We start from the raw sequence: 24,185 nt of genomic DNA, 5'->3' as shown, positions 1-24,185 counted from the left end.
ATTTCTAACTCCCTAACTTACATTTCAATTCTTGTATTGCATTTTTGTCATCTTTGGATTTTTTTTATTTACTTTGATCAAAATAATTGTCATGTTTGAGAGAAGTGAGGGAGGGACTAACGATTTCAATTGATGTGTAGTGCTTTTAACTTAGTGTGGGGATGGCAATTGCCTAGGCTACCCATGCCTTAGTAGTGCCCCCACAATGACGAACACAAGACTTGAAGAAAGAATGGAAGAATGGTATGGGAAATGCAGTGTGCACGGATGGAACTGAATCCGTGTACACAGGGCCAGAATCCGAGCGGATTCCCGAAGAATCCGCCCGTCTCACAGAATCCGAGCGTATTGCAGAAAAGACGCCCGTCCTGAACTGAGCTAAATTTTGAAAAATTCTTGACTGTGACTGAATCCGGGCGTCTTGTGAAGAATCCGCCCGTCTTGAAGAATCCGTCCGTCTTGTAAGAAAGACGCCCGTCTTTGCAGCTGAGGAAAACAAGCAAAATTTTCTGGACTGAAATCCGTCCGTCTTTGAGCAAATCCGCCCGTCCCATGTTCAGCAAATCCGAGCGGATTGTAACAAATCCGCCCGTCTTTAGGCGAGTTTTGCAAAGTTCAGAAAGAGCAGAATCCGCACGGATTGCCCCTGCAGATTCGAAAATTTCGGTCTCTTTAAAACCCCTCCCACCTTCATTCATTCATTCATAAACACTACCCACAACATCAAAACCCTCATCCTCTCCATCACAAAAACAAAAACCCTCAACAACATTCACCAAATACAAATCAAACCATCCTTCCAACAACAAATTAATCACTCCTTCCTCAACAAAAATCAAAACCAAGCACAAATTCTTCAACCTTTGAGACGATTTTTGTTTTTATAAAGGCAAAGCCTTTCACCTTCAAATCGATTTGGGCATACTACAAATTGAAGATTTTTCATTCTTTTCTTGGTTAGTTCATCAATGGCAAGGACTAAGGGAGCAACAAAGGCAACAAAGGCACCAAAGGCTAAGGCACTCTCACAAAGACAAAAGGCTCTTCAAACAAAGAAAGCATTGGCTATGGTGGTAGCAACACCAAACTTGGAAGTGCAACATCAACAACAACCTTCTATGGGAGCAACAACACCTTCTACTCCGGTAATTGATCAACTTTTGCACTATCCGGAGGTAACTTTTATTTCCGATACCCATAGAAATACCTTTGTCAAGTTTGCTATGAAGTCATTACAATCCACCAAATTCATATGTGAAGATACCTTACAAAAATTGGGTGTTCTTGAACAAACAAAAGCCTTTTTCAATGCCATGGGGTTGAAGAAATTGTTTGAAACAAGGGAATTGACATACCCCTCCCTTACCTTGGAATTTTTAAGTTCTTTGAAAGTCACCAAAGTTGAGAATAGGGAGAATATCGAGTTTCGTCTAGCTAATGTTAGTAGACGCATTACCTTTCGGGAATTGGGTGAAATTTTGGGTCTTAGTGATGAACCGAGTTATTTTAAGAGTTATGGAAAGTATGACCCCGAACCTCTTTGGGAAGCAATCTCCGGGAAGAAATTTGAGGATTTTCATGCGAGTCGTGCTCTTTTGGTCCACCATCCGGGCATAAGATTATGGCACAAGGTCGTGGGTAACACCATAATTGCTAGGAAAGATACCAACCATTTCACAAAAATTTATTTTATTCTCCTTGAATCGGCTTTGAATATCGGAAGAGTTCACACCAAGCCTTACAATTCTTTGAGGCTCTTGGTAGATAGATGGCTCAACATAGATTGTGGGAAGAAGGACACGACCGTTATTGTCAATGGCGGCCTAGTTACACTCCTAGCCAAGCACTTTGATCCTAACTTCAATAAGGATAACAAGTACAAAGCAAAGGAGGGTGGCCATCTTGTTGATATGCATACTATGATTCATAAGTTCAAGTGGATTGCCCATAACCCCCTTGACACTAAGTATGGATGGCTAACAAGTGAAGCTAGATCTTTCACCTTGCCTTCAAAGATTTGCCGTCTAAGCGTCCACGGGACCAATTATCTACTTCCCCTTTCCAAAGAAGCCGAGTATATCATTCAACAACAAAAGGGTGATCTTGAAATGCCCTCCTCTTCCATTGTCATACCACCTTACCCCTTTAAATATGAAGAGTTCAAGCCGGAAGGAGTTGAAGTTGGTAAAGACTATGTGACTCTTCTCATGCAAGCAATGCACAAGCAAGCCTATGAAGATCGGAAAAATGCCTACTTGGCTCAATATCCACCCCTCCTACATTTAGCTAGGCAAGGACTACTTGATCCATCTTGTCCTTTGCCTAGTTGGGCGGATTGAGAAGTCTTATTTCCGGGTGCATCTAGGGTCGTTGTGGGTAACAATGAGGTTGTTGGAAATAATGAGGAAGTTGATGATAATATTGAGGAAGAAGCAAGTGAAGGACAAAAGGATGGTGAAGATGATGATGAGGAAGATGAGGAAGAAAGTGAAGAAGCAAATGACAAGGAAAGTGGCAATGTCACCACTTCTCATGAGGGAAGTGATGATGATAGCATGATGGAAGATTAGCAAGCCTTGGAGATTCCTACACTCTCATGGTTTGTCTATTTCTCTCTTTGTATTTTATTTCATTTTAATCATTGTTGGAGTAGTCCTAGCCCCATTAGAGGACTCACACCTCGGTACCATTGAGGTGTTCTCATTCTATTGTTCCCGTTTTAAAAATCCAAAATGACAAACTAGTTTCATGCATAGCATAGTGTGTGCATGAACTATACCCATCCTTGGACATTAGCAATAGTGTCTCACTCGGTTTGGGGAAGTTAATGCATACGCAACGGGAGGTAATCTAAATTATCCTCTCCGTCATAACAAAAACCATGCATCTTGTAGTGTAGCTTAGTGTAGATTGCATTTAGTATAGAAATCATGCATCATCTTTGCATAATTTCCATCATTTTGGCCATTGAGGACAATGCCCATATTAGTGTGGGGATGGGAATTCTAACATTTAACTCTTATTCAAAAATCCAAAAAAATTGAAAAATTTGAAAATTGAAAACCCAAAAACATGTTTATTTCCTTTTTAGTGTAGTCTTGTACATATTGTTTTGTATATATCGTGTTTGTTCTATCCTTGTTCACATTGATTCACTACGCCACATCCGAGACATGAGGATATTGAAGACCGCATGGTATGATCTTTCCAATCTCCTTTTTCCTCTTTATGTTAATGACTATGTGGCTTTATTTTTATTGATGCGGTATAACAATGTGAACATAGGACTTGCATTTAGTTTATATGGCATATTAGTTGGTAGAATCATTTGCATTAGGATGTATATATGTTAGTTGCATCATGGCATGTAGTTTGCATGTTAGAAAAAATTTTGCGAAACCGTCTACTTGGGAAGCTTGACAAGTGTATATAGGCCCTAGTAGATGCTTTTTCTTCTTAAGACTTTGCTTGTTAGAATACTTGTAAAACACCCTAGGATGTGTCATGCTAGTATCCTTTGACCCATGGATTAAGGCCTAGTCAAGAGTACCTTGTGGTGTTATAACTCCTTGGCTACCGTTTATTCCAAGGTGACCCTTGAAACCATGCAACCATCATTCATCCATGTTCTACCATATTTTTGTCAACAAAAGGGAATGGGCACAAAAAGAAATCAATTTGAGTTAAATGAAATGAAAAGTGAAAGAAAGTTTGCAAAAATGCATCAAATGAAAAGAGGAGCAAAACTAAAACTCCTAAGCTTCAAATACAAGGCACCCTCGTTACTAATTGGGGTGACTTTGAAAATGTTCAAAAGAAAATGCAAAAATTTGAAAAATTGTCAAGTGTTGAAAAGCCAAAAATCAAAAGAAATGGCAAAAAGAAAGTGTTCTCAAATGTTATATGCCACAAGAAATTGGGGGGAAAACAAAAACAAAAGCAAACTCCCAAAATGAAACTCAAAATCCTATTGATCCCTTTATCCATCATATCCATTTTTGTGCATGGTAGAGAGGGGACGACCCTTCTTCTTGTCTAGGCAAGAGGGGGAATTCCGCGATCCTCCAGTGTTTCTAACACCATAGGGAGTCTACTCTTGACAAAAGCATTTAACGATTGAGGACAAAAGTACCCTAGCTTGACACAACTTGGAGGTGATTTATTGGTATCCTTCTAGGCTTAGTAGTTTGAAGAAATTGCATCTATGAAGGAGTGTGTACCCTTGAATTGCTTCCCTTGTAGATAATTTCCGCCACTTAGATGAGGAAAGTGGCTATTCTTTTTGTAGATGCATCCATTATGTGATTTTGTGTGCTTAATGTTTGGATGTGTCGCCATTTTGGCAAGACCCACCTTGCCTTGCAAGAAGGCATCCTACCTCATGGTTCTCTTGTTGTGAGTTGAAGGGGCGGAGTGAGACCCGCTAATTGTCTCATATCGGCTATATTATTAGGATAGGTTAGTATTGGTCCTAGTCTTTGTCACCTCTTTACTCGGGACGAGCAAAGGTTCGGTTTGGGGATATTTGATGTGACCATAATTGGCGCATATTTAGCCCCCGAATTAGCCTTGTTTCCATGCTTTTTAGTGCTTATTTGGGTCATTTCTTATCTTTAGTTCTTTGTTTTGCATATTCTTTGAGATTTTGATCCCTTGGTAGGAAAGGAGTAAGAATCTTGCATTTTCATGGCAAAACGAGACTAAATTGATCGAATTCAATGACCAAGCATCAAGGAGGGACAAGATTAGAAGGCCTTTGTACATATCATAGTAGAAGAGCAATGTTGAGAAAGGATCCTTGAGTCCCCAAGGAAATCCCCAAGGAATTTATGAAGAAAAGGGAAGAGAAGAAGAAGAATTGTTCTTCGATCGACAATCCGAGCGGATTGTCACCAATCCGTCCGTCCCGCAAAGAAGACAATCCGAGCGGCTTTGCCACAATCCGCTCGGATTCCCCTCCACAATCCGCCCGGATTCCCCGAATCCGCTCGGATTCAAACGCTGAGAATCCGCCCGTCCCGACCCTATTCCGCCGGATTCTAGCACAAAGACGGATTGTCTTCTCAAGCTACGAAGAAAGAAGCCCTTCTCTCGGAAAATACCGGCTCCTCCTTGCTCAACTTAAAAAGTGTAATTACTAGTTTAGCCCTTAGTTAACCCTAATGCATCCTCCCTAATTTCCACTATAAATACCCCATTAGTCTAATTAGAGGAGCATGTTCTTCTTATCAATAATTAGTGTAGTTAATATCAATCAAATCTCTCTTTAATATTGTAATCAAGTATTAATCAAGTTTTAATCCAAGTTTTAGTTCTTTAATCTCTCTTTTGTTCATCATTTATTTTGGGTAATTGAAGATTATTTTGGGTTATTGTTGGGAGATTGACAACCTCTCAATCAAGCATTCAAGTACTTCTATTATTCTTGCTTTGTTATTGGAATCATTAGTAGGTATAATCTCTTAATCCCTTTTTAATTATTGTTAATTACTTTCATTTATTCATCATGTTTCATATTGTTGGTATGATGACAACCTTGCTAGCATGATCAACATGATAATGAGTGAGTAGTCTCTTAGCTTGGGTTAATGGGTGATTAGGGGAAACCAACATGGGGAATGATTCATGCTTAAATTAATATGCTTTCATGTTTTATTTGCTTGCTTGTTTTGATCTCAACTCATGCACATGTTATATTTGATGAAATGCTAAGCCGATGAATCCTTGCATTTACTATCATCTTCTATCTTTTCAATGAGACTTGTAAGACATAACCCAACTCGAGTCTCATTAGACCATGCATGTTGTTGAGTAGGGAAGATTAAGTCGACTTGTAGGTGTTGTACAATCTAATCGATTCGGCTCCGGGACCCAAACTTTCCTAGGATTGTAAGATATAACCCAACTCAATCCATCACAACAATAATTGCTTGCTTATAATTTGAGAACATGTTTGTATGATCATATCCCATGATTCCCCTATGACCCCATGACACCCTAGTGCCTTTAATCAATTGTTTACACCCCTTTAATTCATCTTGCTTGATTTATTTTCATTGCTATTTTAGTTTAGTAACCTTCTACATCAACCCAATTTGTGACACCCCTTAGACATCACTAGTTACAATAGAAATCTCATTTCAACTCCCGTCCCTTGGGATCCGACCTTTACTTGCCTCTTTACTAATTGTAGAGTTGTTTGTGGAGTTATAAATTATGTTTTGATTCGACCGTGACCAACGACAACATCTTAATTTGTGAACACTTAGCGGGATCGCATCAGCAGTTTTGTGGTACACGAAATTAATGTATCTAGTTTCTATATTGATGTATCTCGAACCAATTATGACGTACCTAGTACACGACACAACCACTAATTACATAATAGGTACCCATCCACGTCGGCTAATTACATTCATCACCACCACTGCACGACACAGCCACTACCAGCCACAGCCGATAGTCGTCGCCGGAAAGAACCCATCCATGTCAGCTACTGTCCTTGCTCTCTTCACTGCTCCCCGAAACATTCCCCCAGAAAATCCCCCAAATCAATCAACAAATAACCTAATCATCATCAATGGCTGGCATCAATCAACACCTCCAAATTCAATCATTAATGGTGAAACTCCCTTCGATTCATTCAACAGCACCAAATTCCCTCCCTTGAAAACGTCCTTATTCCCTCTGCCATCAACATCGCTTACCTACACACCAAAATCTCCGATTTGCAGAACACAAAATTGATGTATCTGGTTAATGTATTTATGTATCTGGAACCATTTTTTATGCACCTAGTGATTAATTTTGTGTATCTATATTAAGATACATTAAATTAGTGGTTAGATACATTGAAATAACGGGAAACCAACAAAGGGGATATTTTCGGAGCTCCGTTGACGACGGTGATGTGCCAGGGAAATCTTACTGTTTATGATGAGGATATTGTTGGAGCTCTGTCGGCAGAACGGTGGGGTTTTGTGATGCGTCAAAAAGGATGGAGTGTAGTATTGGCTGATAAGCGGCGACCAGAAATGAATCGTCGATGGTGTTATGTGTCGGAGCTCTGGCGTGAGGAAAGACCGGTAAGGCTACCGGCGTATATGACATAGAATGGTTGGAGAACGAAAGAGAACATGATCACCTCCGGCATAAAACTCGACGCCGACGAGTTGGGGTCGTCTTTGCCGGTGGTAAGAGAGTCGTCGAGTGAGTTAGGTGTAAAAAATGGATTGAGATTAGAGTTTGTTGGAATGGGTGGGTTACGGGATGGTTAAATGAGTGAGTTAGGTTGAGTGTATTTGGAAATGACGAAAGGGTGGGAATTAATTAAATGAATTAAAAGTTGTTTATATGCGTGTGTTTTCTTGTACAGCTAGTTCGTTCTCACCGTTTGCACCGAGTGGTCGTTTGCACCGGATCTTAACTCTCTCTCTCTCTCTCTTTCTCTCTCTCTCTCTCTCTCTCTCTCTCTCTCTCTCTCTCTCTCTCTCTCTCTCTCTATATATATATATATATATATATATATATATATATATATATATATATATATATATAGATTTGGGATCCGGTGAGAACCACGTACATAGTGAGAACCGTGAGAACTTCACCTTATGGATATTTTTTCCAAAAAATAACGACATATTTGGATTCGGCATAGAATTTTATGTCTAGATACCATAATTCTTTGTCCAAAAAGTATAAATTATTGACGCAAAATAGAGACGAGAAACATTTTATTAATTTTCATGCACCTACTACTCTTTTTTATGTATATAACAATTTTCATGTACCGAGAACTCATTTTCATGCACCTAGAGCCTGATATTTTCATGCACCTAGTAATCATTTTCATGCACGTAATAATTTTCATGCACCTAGTATTCGTTTTTGTGTATCTATAGCCATTTTGTATACCTAATTGTATTTTTGTACATTAAGTTTATATTTTGTTAATAAAATCAATAATTTGTTTTTTGGCTATACTAAAAATTTGTTTGAATAAACTAAACTAAGGGTAAATGATCCATCAAAAATTTCGGAACAAGATTTGATGATGATTTAGTAAGGTGGTCGACTAAAGTTACACTCGTAAATGACTAAAGCCATACTCGTAAAGGACTAAAATTATGTAAACCGGTGTTAAAATTACATAAATTCAACATGTATTAAGACTAAAGTTACACATTCATAAATGACATAAATTTTTACATAAAAAGTGACTTTAAAGTAATAAAATTACACTCTTAAAATACTAAAGTTACACTTTAAAGAGTCTATCGATCCGAAATACTCAAAGGGAGGGGGGGGGGGGGGTGAATTGAGTGTAAATAAAGTATACCCACTTTTTCAATTTTGTATATAGCGTGGTAATGATAGTTGATAGTTGAAGTTTATCGATTAAACTTAACTAATAAATAGCAATGATAAATGCCAGGGAAAAACGAAATGAAAGATGCGAGAGACACAAGGATTTTGAAGTGGTTAAGTTTCACAAGTCAAAACTTACGTCCACTATTCTCGATTAATTATCTTAGTACCTTTCTATGGATTACAAAATAAGTAACCTGCTCTTACAGCTAACTCTAGTTGTAACTACTTGAATATCGTTAAATACTCAACTATCTTACGTTAATAAGAAATCACTTGATTGTTTTCATCAATGTTAACACAATTTGAACGAGTAAGAAACAATATTAAGCACTATTATCCAATAACATTAGTTCAAAAAAATAATTGCAGTATTATGGCGTATGTTTTCAAAACGATTTTCAAATGCAAAAACAATAATTAACTCGGTTTGTTTTCAAGGATGTTTATAGCTCAAAAAGTAGTTTCAAATAAATGAAGAAGCATTGTATTTATAATAGAAAGGAGATCTAGGTTTTCAATCTAAAACCCTAGTGTGTGCCATGTAGAATGTTGCACAAGAAACAAATCTAAATCTCTTTTATCTAATCCAATCATATATTAGTAAATGATAGAGAATAAATCTTAATAATTTAAAAAGAGATAAAATATCTCTAACAACTACTTTTTCTAGATTTACCCTAATCCATTACTTGCACAAAGCATTTCAAGTAGAGAGGCAACGGCTCATAAGCCCATCACTCTTAGTCTCGAAACCCTAGTAACGATATTAGTTTAGAAGGATTAGATTAGAGTTTAGATATGAGTAAAAAGAAAACCCTAGATAGCTTATCATGAAACAACTCATAAGTTGGTTTATACATATTGGCTAATCAATTGGGAAATCATAAACTCATCCAATCTAATCAAGCCCGAAACCTCATTCTACCATAAACATGTTTTTCTTTGAAAGATTATGAATTTTAAGATTTGAAAAACTAATTTAAAACTGATTTGAAACAGTAAAAGTCGTGTTCTTCATACTGCAGCTTAAGGTTATAACTAAATCACCTATAACCTTAAGTCTGGTGAGTGAAGTTATAGCTAAAACAGCTATAACCTTAATAGCCAAAATTATTTCTTAAAACATCGTTAAAGGACGATGACCTATACTATCTAATCTTCCTGGATATCTTCAGTATGAGTTTCATCACTTCCATCTTGATCATAATCTCTTCATCATGAGTTTGTCTTTTAGCTTCATTCAAGATACATCACTTCAAACTTGATCACAAGCTCAAATGAATCACACGCGTGCTCAATTATATATATAATTATGCTCGTAATCGTTTGATTGGTTTTATAAATTGAAGTTACATAAACCGTTAAAATTATGTAAATTCAAATTTATATACTCAAAATAATATTTTATTACATAAATTTAAATATTTATATTCAAAATGACCTTAAACGACTAAAGTTACACTCGTAAAGAAATGAAGTTACACTCATAGACTAAAGTTACACTCATAAAACAGTAAAGTTACACTAAAAAATGATCGGCTGAGAATATGACTTAGGGACCGAACCAAAATGATGGACTAACCTCAACCTGAAACTATATATATATATATATATATATATATATATATATATAGAGGAAGGATCAACTAAGGCCACTTATATATTTGAGTCCATAAGTCCTTCTAAGGGCCATTGGATCAAGGCAATGGAACGCTAGGATTTGATGTCAATATGTGGCTACAAATTAATCCCTCCACCTTTTCTCTAATTAACTCATCAATTCAATAAAACAACCTCACTAATCATTCATCATCTCATTATCACAATTCCTCCTCCTCTCTCTACATCTCACTTTTCTCTCTTCTCTAAAAAAAACCCCAAAATCCCAAAAACCAAAACCCAAATAAATCACCCACTCCTCTCATCTTCATTCACCACCACCCACCACCACCCCACCCGACACCAACTAACCACCCACCACCCCCGCTGCCGCCACCCCACCGCCGCCGCCCCCACCGCCGCTGACTCTTTTTTTTTTTTTTTTTTTCACCTCGGTTTTTTTCTTCGTTTTGTGTTAATTTGTATGTTTTGAGTTGTTTTTTCCATTCATTAATTTTTTTGTCTTTTATTTTATTTTAGTTGTCTTTTATTTTGTTAGTTCTCATTTTTTATTCATTTTCTTAAATCTCTTCTTGTTAGATGAAAAAACCAATAATAAAAACCATATAACAATAACAAAAATGTAACAATATCTAAAAACAAAAAAATTATGTAACAATAACAAAACCAAATTAGACCAAAAAAATTAAAAATGTTATCTATTAGACCAAAAATTATGTAACAATAACAAAATTAAACCAAATTAGACCAAAAATTATGTAACAATAACAAACCAAGTTAGACCAAAAACAAAGATCTGAATCTGAAAACAAAAAAACAAAAATAACAAAAACCAAAATAACAAAAATACAAAAATAACCAAAAAAAAAAACAAAGAAAACTGAATCTGCAAAAATAAAGAGCAAAAAAATGACAACAAAACCGTAAATCTGAAAATTAACAAAAAAAAAGGAGGATGGACTGGAGGGGGCGGCAAGGAGGAGGAAGGAGGTTTCTTATGGTGGGTGTTTGTCGTGGTTGTGTCGAGGAGGAAGGAGGATGGACTGGAGGGGGCGGCAAGGAGGAGAGGAGTAGGGAGGCGGCAGAGGAAGTGCGGTATTAGAGGAGTAGTGGGCGCGGGAGCTGGTGGTTTGAAATAAAAAAAAAGGAGAAAGGGAGGTGCGGTGGTGGAGAGATGCGGGGGTGGCAGTGGAGGGAGGCGGCGTTGTGGTCGGCGCGGGAGAGCTGTGTCGGGTTTGGTGGTTTGAAATAAAAAAAGGAGAAAGGGAGGTGCGGTGGTGGAGAGATGCGAGGGTGGCAGTGGAGGGAGGCGGTGTTGTGGTCGGCGCGGGAGAGCTGTGTCGGGTTTGGTGGTTTGAAATAAAAAAAAGGAGAAAGGGAGGTGCGGTGGTGGAGAGATGCGGGGGTGGCAGTGGAGGGAGGCGGCGTTGTGGTCGGGGTGGCAGTGGAGTGTCAATTTTTTTTTTTTCTGAATTTGTTTGATTTTGGTTTTTATGTTTTTTGGTTTTTTTTTTAGTTTGGTTTTATTTGGTTTTTTTTGTTTTGAGAGAATGAGAGGAAAATGAGATATAGAGAGAGAGTAGGTGGGTGGGATAATGAGAGGAGGTTAGGATAGGCTGAGTGTTTAAGGGAGTTTGAGTGATTAAGGAAGATAATTAGCTGAGATGAAATTGTAGCCTTTCATTTAGATACAATCTCATCCCTCCATCCCTTCCATCCAAGGGTTCTTATAAGGACTTAGGGCTTTATATGGTTCAAGGCCTTATAAGAACCCTTCTCTTTCTCTCTCTCTCTCTCTCTCTCTCTCTCTATATATATATATATATATAGATTTAGGATCCCGTGAGAACGATCACTCGGTGAGAACGGTGAGAACGCATTTATAAATTATAATATAACCCACGCACAACTACACACACACTCTGACACACGAATTAACAGTGGCACCTCCATTCACACCTGCCACACGAACTCCCTGACGAACTCCCATCACCAACTCCGTCACTGTCACCACCTTAAGAGGCGCACTCCACCAGCACCACCACAGCTTCATTCCGGCCACCACTTATAGCGTCTCTTTTCGCTCCTTTTTTCTTTCTTTCTCTTTGTGGAGCACCGTGCGTAGTGCCGGAGCTCGACCTTCACTTCAATTCTCATCTCAGGCGTAATCTCTGGTTTACTCTTCCCACTGTTCAACTTTCCTATTTCCTCATCGAAATCGGCGTCCCAAGTCTGGTCGGCCATTATTGGTGGCTCACATCTGATGGAAACTACGCTCCTCCCTCTCTTTTTCTACATCAACATTGAAAAACGATGCAAGCATTAGACGAAAATGGCGAATAAGTTGCAGGAATCCTCCATCTTGCTTCCACTTCTCAACAACCTTTCGTCTCCTAGCTTTTCCCCTTCAGTCTCGATCGCCTGTTCCATTGTAACTACTCTAATTATGCATCTAACCTCTATTTTAATGTATCTAAACATAGATACACAAAATTAATTACTAGGTACATTAAAACTACTTTGAGATACATCAATATAGACAACCAAAAAACTAATTTCGTTTTACAATAGTAATGAATCAAGATGATGGTGTCGGAGAAAGCAAAGGTAATGATGATGATGAGATCTCTACTAGTGCGACGCTCCTGATGCTCGGTTGACGACGGTGATAGTGCTGGTGAAATGTTACTGTGCCCGGCAAGTGTATTGTCGGAGCTCCGGCGACAGACGAGTTGGATGCGTGAAAGAGGATGAAGTGATTTTTTTTTTTTCTAAAAAGAGGATGAAGCGTGGACCGTGTAGTAATGGGCTTGAATGCTTGATGGGTTTAATTTAATAATGAAATCCCAGCCTTTAATTTGACTCTAATCCAAGGGTTAGGGGATGTTCTCACCGTTCTCACCGAGTAGTCGTTCTCACCGGATCTTGATTTTTATATATATATATATATATATATATATATATATATATATATATATATATATATATATATATATATATATATATATATATATATATATATAGAGAGAGAGAGAGAGAGAGAGAGAGAGAGAGAGAGTGGGGTTCTTATGAGTCCCTTATATTATTTGAGTCCCTAAGTGACTAAGTCCTTACTAGAGCCTTTGGATTATGCATGGTGGATGGTTGAGATTGAAAACAACAAACTTACTTAACACTAATTAATTCACTTTCTCTCTCTATCCTTAATTATATATTCACTAATTCATTATCATACACACTTAATACTACCTTTTGTCTTCTTATGCTTCAAAGTTTATACAAATTTTGTAACACTTTTAGTGTTTTACAAATGTAACTTTAGTCTTTTACGAGTGTAATTCTAACAAAAAAAGTGTAACTTTAACAAAAAGAAGCGGTTTTGACGAATATTATTTTGAAATTTTAAATTTTAAAAAAAGTTTAAGAGAATTTTGCATTTTACGAGTTTAACTTCAGTTTTTTTTGAGTGATTTTTAACGAATAATATTTTGAATTTTCGTAATTTTATCACAACTTATTGTAACTTTAGTCTTTTACAAGTGTAATTTTAACAAAAAAAAGTGTAACTTTAATCTTTTAGAAGTGTAACTTTAGTCCATTAAAAGTGTAATTTTAGTCCAATGAGCGTATAACCTAGTCCATTGAAAGTTTAATTTTAGTCCATTGAAAGTGTAATTTTAGTCCAACGAGAGTATAACCTAGTCCATTGAGAGTGTAGCTTTAGTCCACATAAAAAATGTAACTTTAGTCCATATTAAAAATGTAACTTTAGTCAAATGAGAGGATAACTTTAGTTAGTGAGAGGGTAACCTTAATAGAGATAAGTGTAACTTTAATGAAATAAGTTTAATTTTAATGGATATAAGTGTAACTTTAATAGTTAAAACTATAACTTTAATAAGTGTAACTTTAATAGAGAAAGTGTAACTTTAATAAAGAGAACTGTAACTTTAATAGAGAAAAATGTAACTTTGTAACTTTAATAGAGAAAAAACGTAACTTTAAAAACTGTAACTTTAATTGAGAAAAATGTAACTTTAATAGAGATAAGTGTAATTTTAACATTTAAAAAATGTAACTTTAATAGAGATAAGTGTAACTCTAATAGAGAAAAATGTAACTTTAATAGAGATAAGTGTAACTTTAATAATAGAGAAAAATGTAACTTTAACAAAGAAAAGTGTAACTGTAACACCCGCGAATTTCTCATTTTGACAATTAAAATTTATTTAACCGTTTAATTAATTTATTTTACTTTTGTAAATTATTTAATTTAATTAATTCATTTCGAGCACGAATTTTATAAAAAGAATATTCTGAAACTTAATTTATATAAAAATACGTATTTTAGTCAGACAATAATAATAGTGACAATAATAATAATAATTCCCGTCTCAACCTCAGTCTAGCTATAGACCGTCACATTTCACTTGGCGCCCACTTTAATCTGGACCAATCAAAAACCAACAACACATTCACTTACCTTCAAAATATCTCCTATTAATATTATATATTATTATTATTATTATTCTTATTATATATTATTATATATTTATTATTACTATTAAATTATTGTGGTTGTGGCATAACCCGTCCCCACCTCCATTTCTTCCCTTCTTCCTTTCTGCGTTAAACAGCAACAACAACAATATGCTACAGCAGCAGCAACAGACCGTACCTCCTTTCCCATCGACCTTCAACCTCCGTTTTCTCCCTCGTTTCTCAACCAAATCCCCTGATTCTTACACCATTAGCTTCCCCTCCTCATTCTCCTTCTTTATATGTAAGAAAGACGCCATCTTGCCTCTGTTTCCGTTCGGTCGTCTTACTTTGGGCTCGAATTTCTCCGCCTTTTTCCTTCGTTCCTGCGCTTGGGTGTTACTTGGGACAGCTCAGAATAGCTTTGGGCCGGAAGCATGCTATTTTAAAGTGCAATGAGGTAACGGTGATAGGTTACTCGACAATGAGTCGATATTTCACCCTTTCTACTCTATTTCTACTTTTATTTGTCATAAAGTTTGGTTCTTTTGTCTTTCTCATGTATATGGTTAAATTTGTGGTGTTAATGGTCCTTTTACACGGTTGTTCGAAACCCCTTTGGTCCGTTCTCATGCTGGAATCGGGTATGGGGAGGTGGTTGAGTTCCCTGCTTAGTCCGTGTTTGTAAGCTGCGGTCATTCCCGTTTTTCTGTCTTTCTTTTTGTATCCATGGATGAGATGTGTGCTGGTTAAATTGTACTCTAAGCATGCTCCGTTTCCGTCTCACCTTTGGCTGCGGGAATTCTGTTTTGATGCTGTAACCGGACTGTTCTGGTCCCTGTTTTTGGACGGATAAAACAGTCCCTCGAATTGGTTTTCGTGCTTATTTTCTCATGTGAATATCGTCTTGTGCATACCCAAAATTCCCGTCTTAAATTGCCTTGCTTCAGACACTTTTGTTGCCTGGAAAACCCGAGTTTTTGGACTGCTTGCCTCTGTTTTGGGTAGTCATAACAAGGGTGTTTGCCCTGTTTTTGGACGATCTTTGGAGGCCGTGTTGAGGGGCCATGTGTGGTTGGTCCCTGGGCAATTTAAACAGCCTGTTTAGTCAGCTGTAGCACGAAGCCATGGGTCGGTTTGTAGGCTGGTCGTAGGCCATGGGTGATGGTCACGGTGGAGGGGAGGGTTGGACGTGCTTGGTGACGGTCTTGTTTACACTCGATAGTCTCGTGTTTTTTTTGCTTCATAAAGACTGAGTTGGGCGGGTATGGGAAGCTGGTTATGGGTAGTGATGGGGATTGATTTTTGAGTCGGGTTATTTGAAATAATTAAATATCCGTCTCGTATTTTATATAACGTAAATCCTTAATACCGTCTTTCACATGCTTAGTTGTTGGGCTCCTTTGATTGTGGTAAATGGACTCTTTATGCCTTATTTATCGGGCTTAACATGTTCAATCTATCGAACTTGTCATGTTTATTTAATTGAACTTGTCACATGTATTTAGTTGGGTTTACTATGTTTTACTAATTGGGCTCGTCTTGTTTTGTGAGCTGGGCTTGTATGCTTCATATTATTGGGTCAACCCAAAATCAAGGCTTGGATTTATGATTGACCCATTTGTAGTTAGTCACATTTTATCCCGTGTTTTACATAACGTAATTCGTTAAATATCGCTCATTTATATATATATTCCTCACATGATTTATAATTGTGGAATGCATTATCTAATTATCTCAATTGTATATGAAATTATGTGTTTTTAGTTTAACATGAGACTAAATTAATTATTCATGCCTTGTGAGTAGTAAATGCTTTAGCCTACATTTTAGCCGTTTATATTAAGCTCTTGTTTTGATTATTATAAATGGTCCATTTCCATTTATTTACATTTTTATTCAAACGAGAAATATTGAAGAAATGGGTTACTTATTCATATTCATGATTATGAGTTGGCATGAAATGTCTTATTTAGATTAACATCGGCTCATTTCATTAGTAGTCTCTTTCCAAGTTGATTCGCATCGCTTGGTTGGGTCGTGTAGTAGTCTCTTTCCAAGTTGATTCGCATCGCTTGGTTGTGTCGAGTAGTAGTCTCTTTCCAAGTTGATTCGCATCGCTTGGTTGAGTCGTATTCGTTTGATAGTGCCTTTATACTATACCGTATTGCTTGACTTATCTTTACGCCTCTTTCGGATCATTCGCCGATCGTGGGTTTAGCTCATATCTTCCGCCTCTTTCGGATACATTCGCCGATTGTGGGTTCTCGACTTCCGTTACGTCGATCGAGTCTTGGATGCGGACTGTTCGCCGCATGTCGAATCGGGGACCGTTCGCCCCGAGAGTCCGGCGATTTAGACTAGGACCGAGTCTTGGGAGTACCATTGTCGTCCTACCAGGGGAATTATATATTTATATATGAGTAGTAAAGGTCTTGCTTGGTTATAGATATTGGCATTTGTCTTTCAAGGTAAGAGTTATGCCTTGAGTTGTTTGTCTTGGTCCTATCGGATACTAGGGGTGAGCTATAAGCCCTCTAGTTGCAATATGATCGTCGGGATTGATGTTCCCATCCGTTCTTATGGTGAGATGCAAGCCATAAGTATGAATGTGACATTAGTAGCCACGTCCCGTGCAATGTTTGTTAAGTGGTTTTCCAAATAATGGCTACAGTTTCTATTCTTGTAACTTGCATTGGTTGATCCCTTACTTAACTGCTTCACATGATTCGGATTCTAATCTCACACCTATATTGTATTTCTTTGAAATGCGTGCTTTTGTATAATGACCATATTCCTGTCTTTCATATTATTTAATTGTTTCACATGATCAGATGAATCTTTATTAAGCTAATGTTGGCCTATCTTGTTCCATCTCAATTATTTGCCATGTTTACATATAAACTTGATATTCTTATCTTTTGTATGTATCTTATATGGCTTACCTGTTTTAGTTCCTTGTTATGTTCGTTTTGACATTTTGTGGCTGGGAGAACCTTGAGTTACTCCCCACTGACTGTGGCGTTCATGTTTACATGAGTGACAGGTATTAGTGATGCATTCTTGGGGTGAAGACATGTGTGAGCTAGCGAGCACTTCGGCCTAGTAGTTGGTTTATTAGGATTGTTTAGACCTACCTTTTATTGTATTGTCATTCGAGGGATATATTTTCCCTCACCTCGACTATCACGTTTGTATAATTTAAACTTTCTTTCCGCATTCTTTATTTATGTTTTGGTTTTAATGAACCCGCGCTTTAAACTTTAAAGGTTTTAAAAATTCCCTAAAATTCCGCATTTTATTAGTTATATTTTCCGCGTTATAGCGGGGGTGACACAGTTGGTATCAGAGCCTATGTTGCTCCCGACGCACACACGTGTACCCCAAATCTAATTTGAACTTGACCTTGAATAATGAATGAGAGATGGGTAGACTTAAGGACCTAAGGTGGTAGTCTGCAGTGTTTTTGCTCTTTGTTAGGTTCTAACATGTTTGTTGATTGTCAATTATTTTTGTACCCTTTGATCAATGACCGTGAGCTTACCCGCGTTGCGATCAAGACTTGGTGTCTATTGCCGAAGATCGAAGATTTGTTCAACCTTGAAGAATGCTTCGACTTCCTTGAAGATGTTTCTCGTTCTTTGTGTGCCTTGCCTTATCCTTTATCTCTTGGTGTTTATCCTTCTTCTAAACTCTCCTCCGTTTTACTTTGAAAGCTACTCTTGTGCTCCTAACTTGTCCTTTGTTCCTTGCTTATCCTCCCTAACGCCTTTTTATGGTACTCTTTCTTTTGAGGAATGTTGACCTTGGTTGGAAATTTTGACTTTTGAGGAGATTGTTGTGTTTGACCCTTAAACCTGGTTTTGAGAGGATTTGATGTTGAAAAGACTTAGGTAGTGTGATGAGACATACTTGATAGTTTTCATACCTAGATCCTTGATTAAGTGAGTATATTTGATTGGTGGATTCTATGTGTTAAGTGTGAGTTGCATTTGTTACTAAGGTTATAGGACGTGGCTTTGTTGTTTATGTTTTGGATTTGAAAGGCTTGGGAAGCGTAGTGAGACGTGTCTTGAGATACTAGTACTTAGTACTTGACTTAGAATGGATGAAATTGAATGGTGGATTTGAGGATGTAGGATTGACTAAGTAAGTCGAGTTTGTGATTGGCTTTTGTAGTTGCTTTGGATATGAGGGTCTAACGTACATGTTACCACGTGATAAATGCTAATTGTGGGATTATTAGTTGATCTAAGTGAGTAATTTTGTTTACTACTTGAGGTATGAGTATAGCTTTGATGGAAACCTTGACCTTGATCTTGTGGAGGTTGTTTGTAGATGTTTGAGGATTTGGAGTGGTGAGATCACACTTATAGTGGAGTAACCTGTTTCAGGGAACAGATTAGGATGAAGTAACATGAGTGTTTTGAGGAAATCCTTGGAAGTGTTGTGGTTATGAGTTCTGTTACTAGGGAGTTTTCGGAATCGTTTAGGAGGATGTTGTTGTTTGAGGTCTGAGTTCCCTTATTCTTGGATCTTAAGCGTTACCGTTCATACCTCCTTGCCTCGCTTCATCTTGCTCCTCTTTTCAGTTTGATGCTAGTGACCTATAAAAACTCTATCCTTGACATCCTTATTGATTTGACTTCAAATCTTACCCCTATGAAATTCATCATAGCTCTTTTGATTGGTTAAGTTTGAACTCCCTTAACGTACTTTGTTTCTATGCTATCTAAGTTACCTTCCTTTTTGTACAATCGCTAAATATTTCAAGCTACCAGTTTTGTTTCGTCGTTAAAAGTTTAGGTTACCTTTGCAAGACCATACCTATTTTAAAGACTTGAAAATGAAATTTGATTCAGTTCCCTTTTTGTTCTTTGAGTATGAACTTACTTATCATGATTTTAATTGCTAAACCTGATATTTCTTTGAATTTTTAACCAATTTCTGTTAACTTTGACTTATTTATGATTCCTTTGTCAAAGTTTAATACTATATTTTCAAGAATTTGACTCCATTTCGAGTTTGAAAGTGAAACTTTTATTTCCATTTTGGCTTTTGCAAAGGAAAGTTTGAGTTAATTGCCTTTCTCTTTTGATTTTAACGTTGATCGGATGTTAGAACTCGTTATTGGAGACGTTCGATAACTTGCTCTACGCTTGTCGGCGAATTGATTTTGTTTTGATTCTGTCTTTGACTTGGAAAGTTAGCGTTCTTGTGTGCACGACAAGAGCAATTTCGTTCCATGAATGAGACTTATACTTTTGAAAACTTTTAATGTTTTTGAAAGTATTTTGATTTTGATTTATACAAATAATTTGATTTTGACCTTCTCTGGTTCTGTCGGAAAATTTTATTTGAAGTTGCTAAAAGGATTTTAAGTCTCTCAAAAAGTAACCCTTTTAATATTTTACTTACGAATTTCGAAGGTCTAGTTTTATTTTTCTATATAACCTTTATTGCTACCTTCAAGTTTCGAGGACGAAACTTTTTAAAAGATGGGGTGATTGTAACACCCGCGAATTTCTCATTTTGACAATTAAAATTTATTTAACCGTTTAATTAATTTATTTTACTTTTGTAAATTATTTAATTTAATTAATTCATTTCGAGCACGAATTTTATAAAAAGAATATTCTGAAACTTAATTTATATAAAAATACGTATTTTAGTCAGACAATAATAATAGTGACAATAATAATAATAATTCCCGTCTCAACCTCAGTCTAGCTATAGACCGTCACATTTCACTTGGCGCCCACTTTAATCTGGACCAATCAAAAACCAACAACACATTCACTTACCTTCAAAATATCTCCTATTAATATTATATATTATTATTATTATTATTCTTATTATATATTATTATATATTTATTATTACTATTAAATTATTGTGGTTGTGGCATAACCCGTCCCCACCTCCATTTCTTCCCTTCTTCCTTTCTGCGTTAAACAGCAACAACAACAATATGCTACAGCAGCAGCAACAGACCGTACCTCCTTTCCCATCGACCTTCAACCTCCGTTTTCTCCCTCGTTTCTCAACCAAATCCCCTGATTCTTACACCATTAGCTTCCCCTCCTCATTCTCCTTCTTTATATGTAAGAAAGACGCCATCTTGCCTCTGTTTCCGTTCGGTCGTCTTACTTTGGGCTCGAATTTCTCCGCCTTTTTCCTTCGTTCCTGCGCTTGGGTGTTACTTGGGACACTCGAGAATAGCTTTGGGCCGGAAGCATGCTATTTTAAAGTGCAATGAGGTAACGGTGATAGGTTACTCGACAATGAGTCGATATTTCACCCTTTCTACTCTATTTCTACTTTTATTTGTCATAAAGTTTGGTTCTTTTGTCTTTCTCATGTATATGGTTAAATTTGTGGTGTTAATGGTCCTTTTACACGGTTGTTCGAAACCCCTTTGGTCCGTTCTCATCTTTGGAATCGGGTATGGGGAGGTGGTTGAGTTCCCCGCTTAGTCCGTGTTTGTAAGTCTGCGGTCATTCCCGTTTTTTTGTCTTTCTTTTTGTATCCATGGATGAGATGTGTCTTTGGTTAAATTGTACTCTAAGCATGCTCCGTTTCCGTCTCACCTTTGGCTGCGGGAATTCTGTTTTGATTTTGATGTCAGAACGGATCGTTTCGGTCCCTGTTTTTGGACGGATAAAACAGTCCCTCGAATTGGTTTTCGTGCTTATTTTCTCATGTGAATATCGTCTTGTGCATACCCAAAATTCCCGTCTTAAATTGCCTTGCTTCAGACACTTTTGTTGCCTGGAAAACCCGAGTTTTTGGACTGCTTGCCTCTGTTTTGGGTAGTCATAACAAGGGTGTTTGCCCTGTTTTTGGACGATCTTTGGAGGCCGTGTTGAGGGGCCATGTGTGGTTGGTCCCTGGGCAATTTAAACAGCCTGTTTAGTCAGCTGTAGCACGAAGCCATGGGTCGGTTTGTAGGCTGGTCGTAGGCCATGGGTGATGGTCACGGTGGAGGGGAGGGTTGGACGTGCTTGGTGACGGTCTTGTTTACACTCGATAGTCTCGTGTTTTTTTTGCTTCATAAAGACTGAGTTGGGCGGGTATGGGAAGCTGGTTATGGGTAGTGATGGGGATTGATTTTTGAGTCGGGTTATTTGAAATAATTAAATATCCATCTCGTATTTTATATAACGTAAATCCTTAATACCGTCTTTCACATGCTTAGTTGTTGGGCTCCTTTGATTGTGGTAAATGGACTCTTTATGCCTTATTTATCGGGCTTAACATGTTCAATCTATCGAACTTGTCATGTTTATTTAATTGAACTTGTCACATGTATTTAGTTGGGTTTACTATGTTTTACTAATTGGGCTCGTCTTGTTTTGTGAGCTGGGCTTGTATGCTTCATATTATTGGGTCAACCCAAAATCAAGGCTTGGATTTATGATTGACCCATTTGTAGTTAGTCACATTTTATCCCGTGTTTTACATAACGTAATTCGTTAAATATCGCTCATTTATATATATATTCCTCACATGATTTATAATTGTGGAATGCATTATCTAATTATCTCAATTGTATATGAAATTATGTGTTTTTAGTTTAACATGAGACTAAATTAATTATTCATGCCTTGTGAGTAGTAAATGCTTTAGCCTACATTTTAGCCGTTTATATTAAGCTCTTGTTTTGATTATTATAAATGGTCCATTTCCATTTATTTACATTTTTATTCAAACGAGAAATATTGAAGAAATGGGTTACTTATTCATATTCATGATTATGAGTTGGCATGAAATGTCTTATTTAGATTAACATCGGCTCATTTCATTAGTAGTCTCTTTCCAAGTTGATTCGCATCGCTTGGTTGGGTCGTGTAGTAGTCTCTTTCCAAGTTGATTCGCATCGCTTGGTTGTGTCGAGTAGTAGTCTCTTTCCAAGTTGATTCGCATCGCTTGGTTGAGTCGTATTCGTTTGATAGTGCCTTTATACTATACCGTATTGCTTGACTTATCTTTACGCCTCTTTCGGACTGTTCTGCCGATCGTGGGTTTAGCTCATATCTTCCGCCTCTTTCGGTTATTCGCCGGTGTGGGTTCTCGACTTCCGTTCGTCGATCGAGTCTTGGATGCGGACTGTTCTCGCCGCATGTCGAATCGGGGACCGTTCGCCCGAGAGTCGGCGATTTAGACTAGGACTGAGTCTTGGGAGTACCATTGTCGTCCTACCAGGGGAATTATATATTTATATATGAGTAGTAAAGGTCTTGCTTGGTTATAGATATTGGCATTTGTCTTTCAAGGTAAGAGTTATGCCTTGAGTTGTTTGTCTTGGTCCTATCGGATACTAGGGGTGAGCTATAAGCCCTCTAGTTGCAATATGATCGTCGGGATTGATGTTCCCATCCGTTCTTATGGTGAGATGCAAGCCATAAGTATGAATGTGACATTAGTAGCCACGTCCCGTGCAATGTTTGTTAAGTGGTTTTCCAAATAATGGCTACAGTTTCTATTCTTGTAACTTGCATTGGTTGATCCCTTACTTAACTGCTTCACATGATTCGGATTCTAATCTCACACCTATATTGTATTTCTTTGAAATGCGTGCTTTTGTATAATGACCATATTCCTGTCTTTCATATTATTTAATTGTTTCACATGATCAGATGAATCTTTATTAAGCTAATGTTGGCCTATCTTGTTCCATCTCAATTATTTGCCATGTTTACATATAAACTTGATATTCTTATCTTTTGTATGTATCTTATATGGCTTACCTGTTTTAGTTCCTTGTTATGTTCGTTTTGACATTTTGTGGCTGGGAGAACCTTGAGTTACTCCCCACTGACTGTGGCGTTCATGTTTACATGAGTGACAGGTATTAGTGATGCATTCTTGGGGTGAAGACATGTGTGAGCTAGCGAGCACTTCGGCCTAGTAGTTGGTTTATTAGGATTGTTTAGACCTACCTTTTATTGTATTGTCATTCGAGGGATATATTTTCCCTCACCTCGACTATCACGTTTGTATAATTTAAACTTTCTTTCCGCATTCTTTATTTATGTTTTGGTTTTAATGAACCCGCGCTTTAAACTTTAAAGGTTTTAAAAATTCCCTAAAATTCCGCATTTTATTAGTTATATTTTCCGCGTTATAGCGGGGGTGTCACAGTAACTATAAAAATATAGATCTAAAAAGGAGACTCCCAATACTAAAAAAAAATAAAAACTAAATCTAAAATTTAAACATCACAATATACTCATAATAACACCAAATTTGAAAAACATGAAAAAAAAAATCGAAAAGAAAATCTGAACCATGACACACAAAACAATACAAATAAACAAAAGGAAAAAAAAATATTGGAAAGTAGATTGTGAAAACACAAAAAAATAGTAATAATAATGGAAAGCCTTGAACATAACTTTAATAAAAAAGAAAATCAAAACGTTAGATCTGACTGAGAGGGCAGAAAAAAAAAACTGAAAAAAAAACGAGAAAGAGAGATAGAGGAAGAAGAAATTGTGTCAATTTTTTTTTCCACCACCACCATGTTAATACATAACAACCGGCCATATAGGAGGAGGATGTGGAGTGACGGTGGTGGTAGAACGCGCCAGATCTGGTGGCTGTGGTCGTGCGGGTGTGGTGGTGTCGGGTTTGGTCATGTTTATTGTTGTTATTGGAGAAGGCGGTGGTTGTTGGTGGTTGGAGGATGGTGCGTGGTGGTGAAAGGGGAG

At 37.2% G+C, this 24,185-nt stretch overlaps 2 long non-coding RNA genes across 2 annotated transcripts; both read left to right on the top strand.

Moving 5' to 3' along the window:
- Positions 1-14,570: 14,570 nt before the first annotated feature.
- Positions 14,571-17,696, top strand: LOC141633802 (uncharacterized). Its single transcript, XR_012538558.1, has 2 exons — positions 14,571-14,932; positions 17,519-17,696. It is a non-coding gene; the product is annotated as an uncharacterized LOC141633802 (long non-coding RNA).
- A 2,674-nt stretch (positions 17,697-20,370) lies between these two features.
- LOC141633801 (uncharacterized) lies at positions 20,371-23,501 on the top strand. Its single transcript, XR_012538557.1, has 2 exons — positions 20,371-20,732; positions 23,324-23,501. It is a non-coding gene; the product is annotated as an uncharacterized LOC141633801 (long non-coding RNA).
- Positions 23,502-24,185: the final 684 nt, after the last annotated feature.

The sequence above is a fragment of the Silene latifolia genome, chromosome Y (assembly GCF_048544455.1).
Source record: "Silene latifolia isolate original U9 population chromosome Y, ASM4854445v1, whole genome shotgun sequence".
Lineage (NCBI taxonomy): Eukaryota > Viridiplantae > Streptophyta > Magnoliopsida > Caryophyllales > Caryophyllaceae > Silene > Silene latifolia.
The sequence above is the reverse complement of the archived record's forward strand: the minus strand, read 5'-3'. Positions and strand labels throughout refer to the sequence as shown.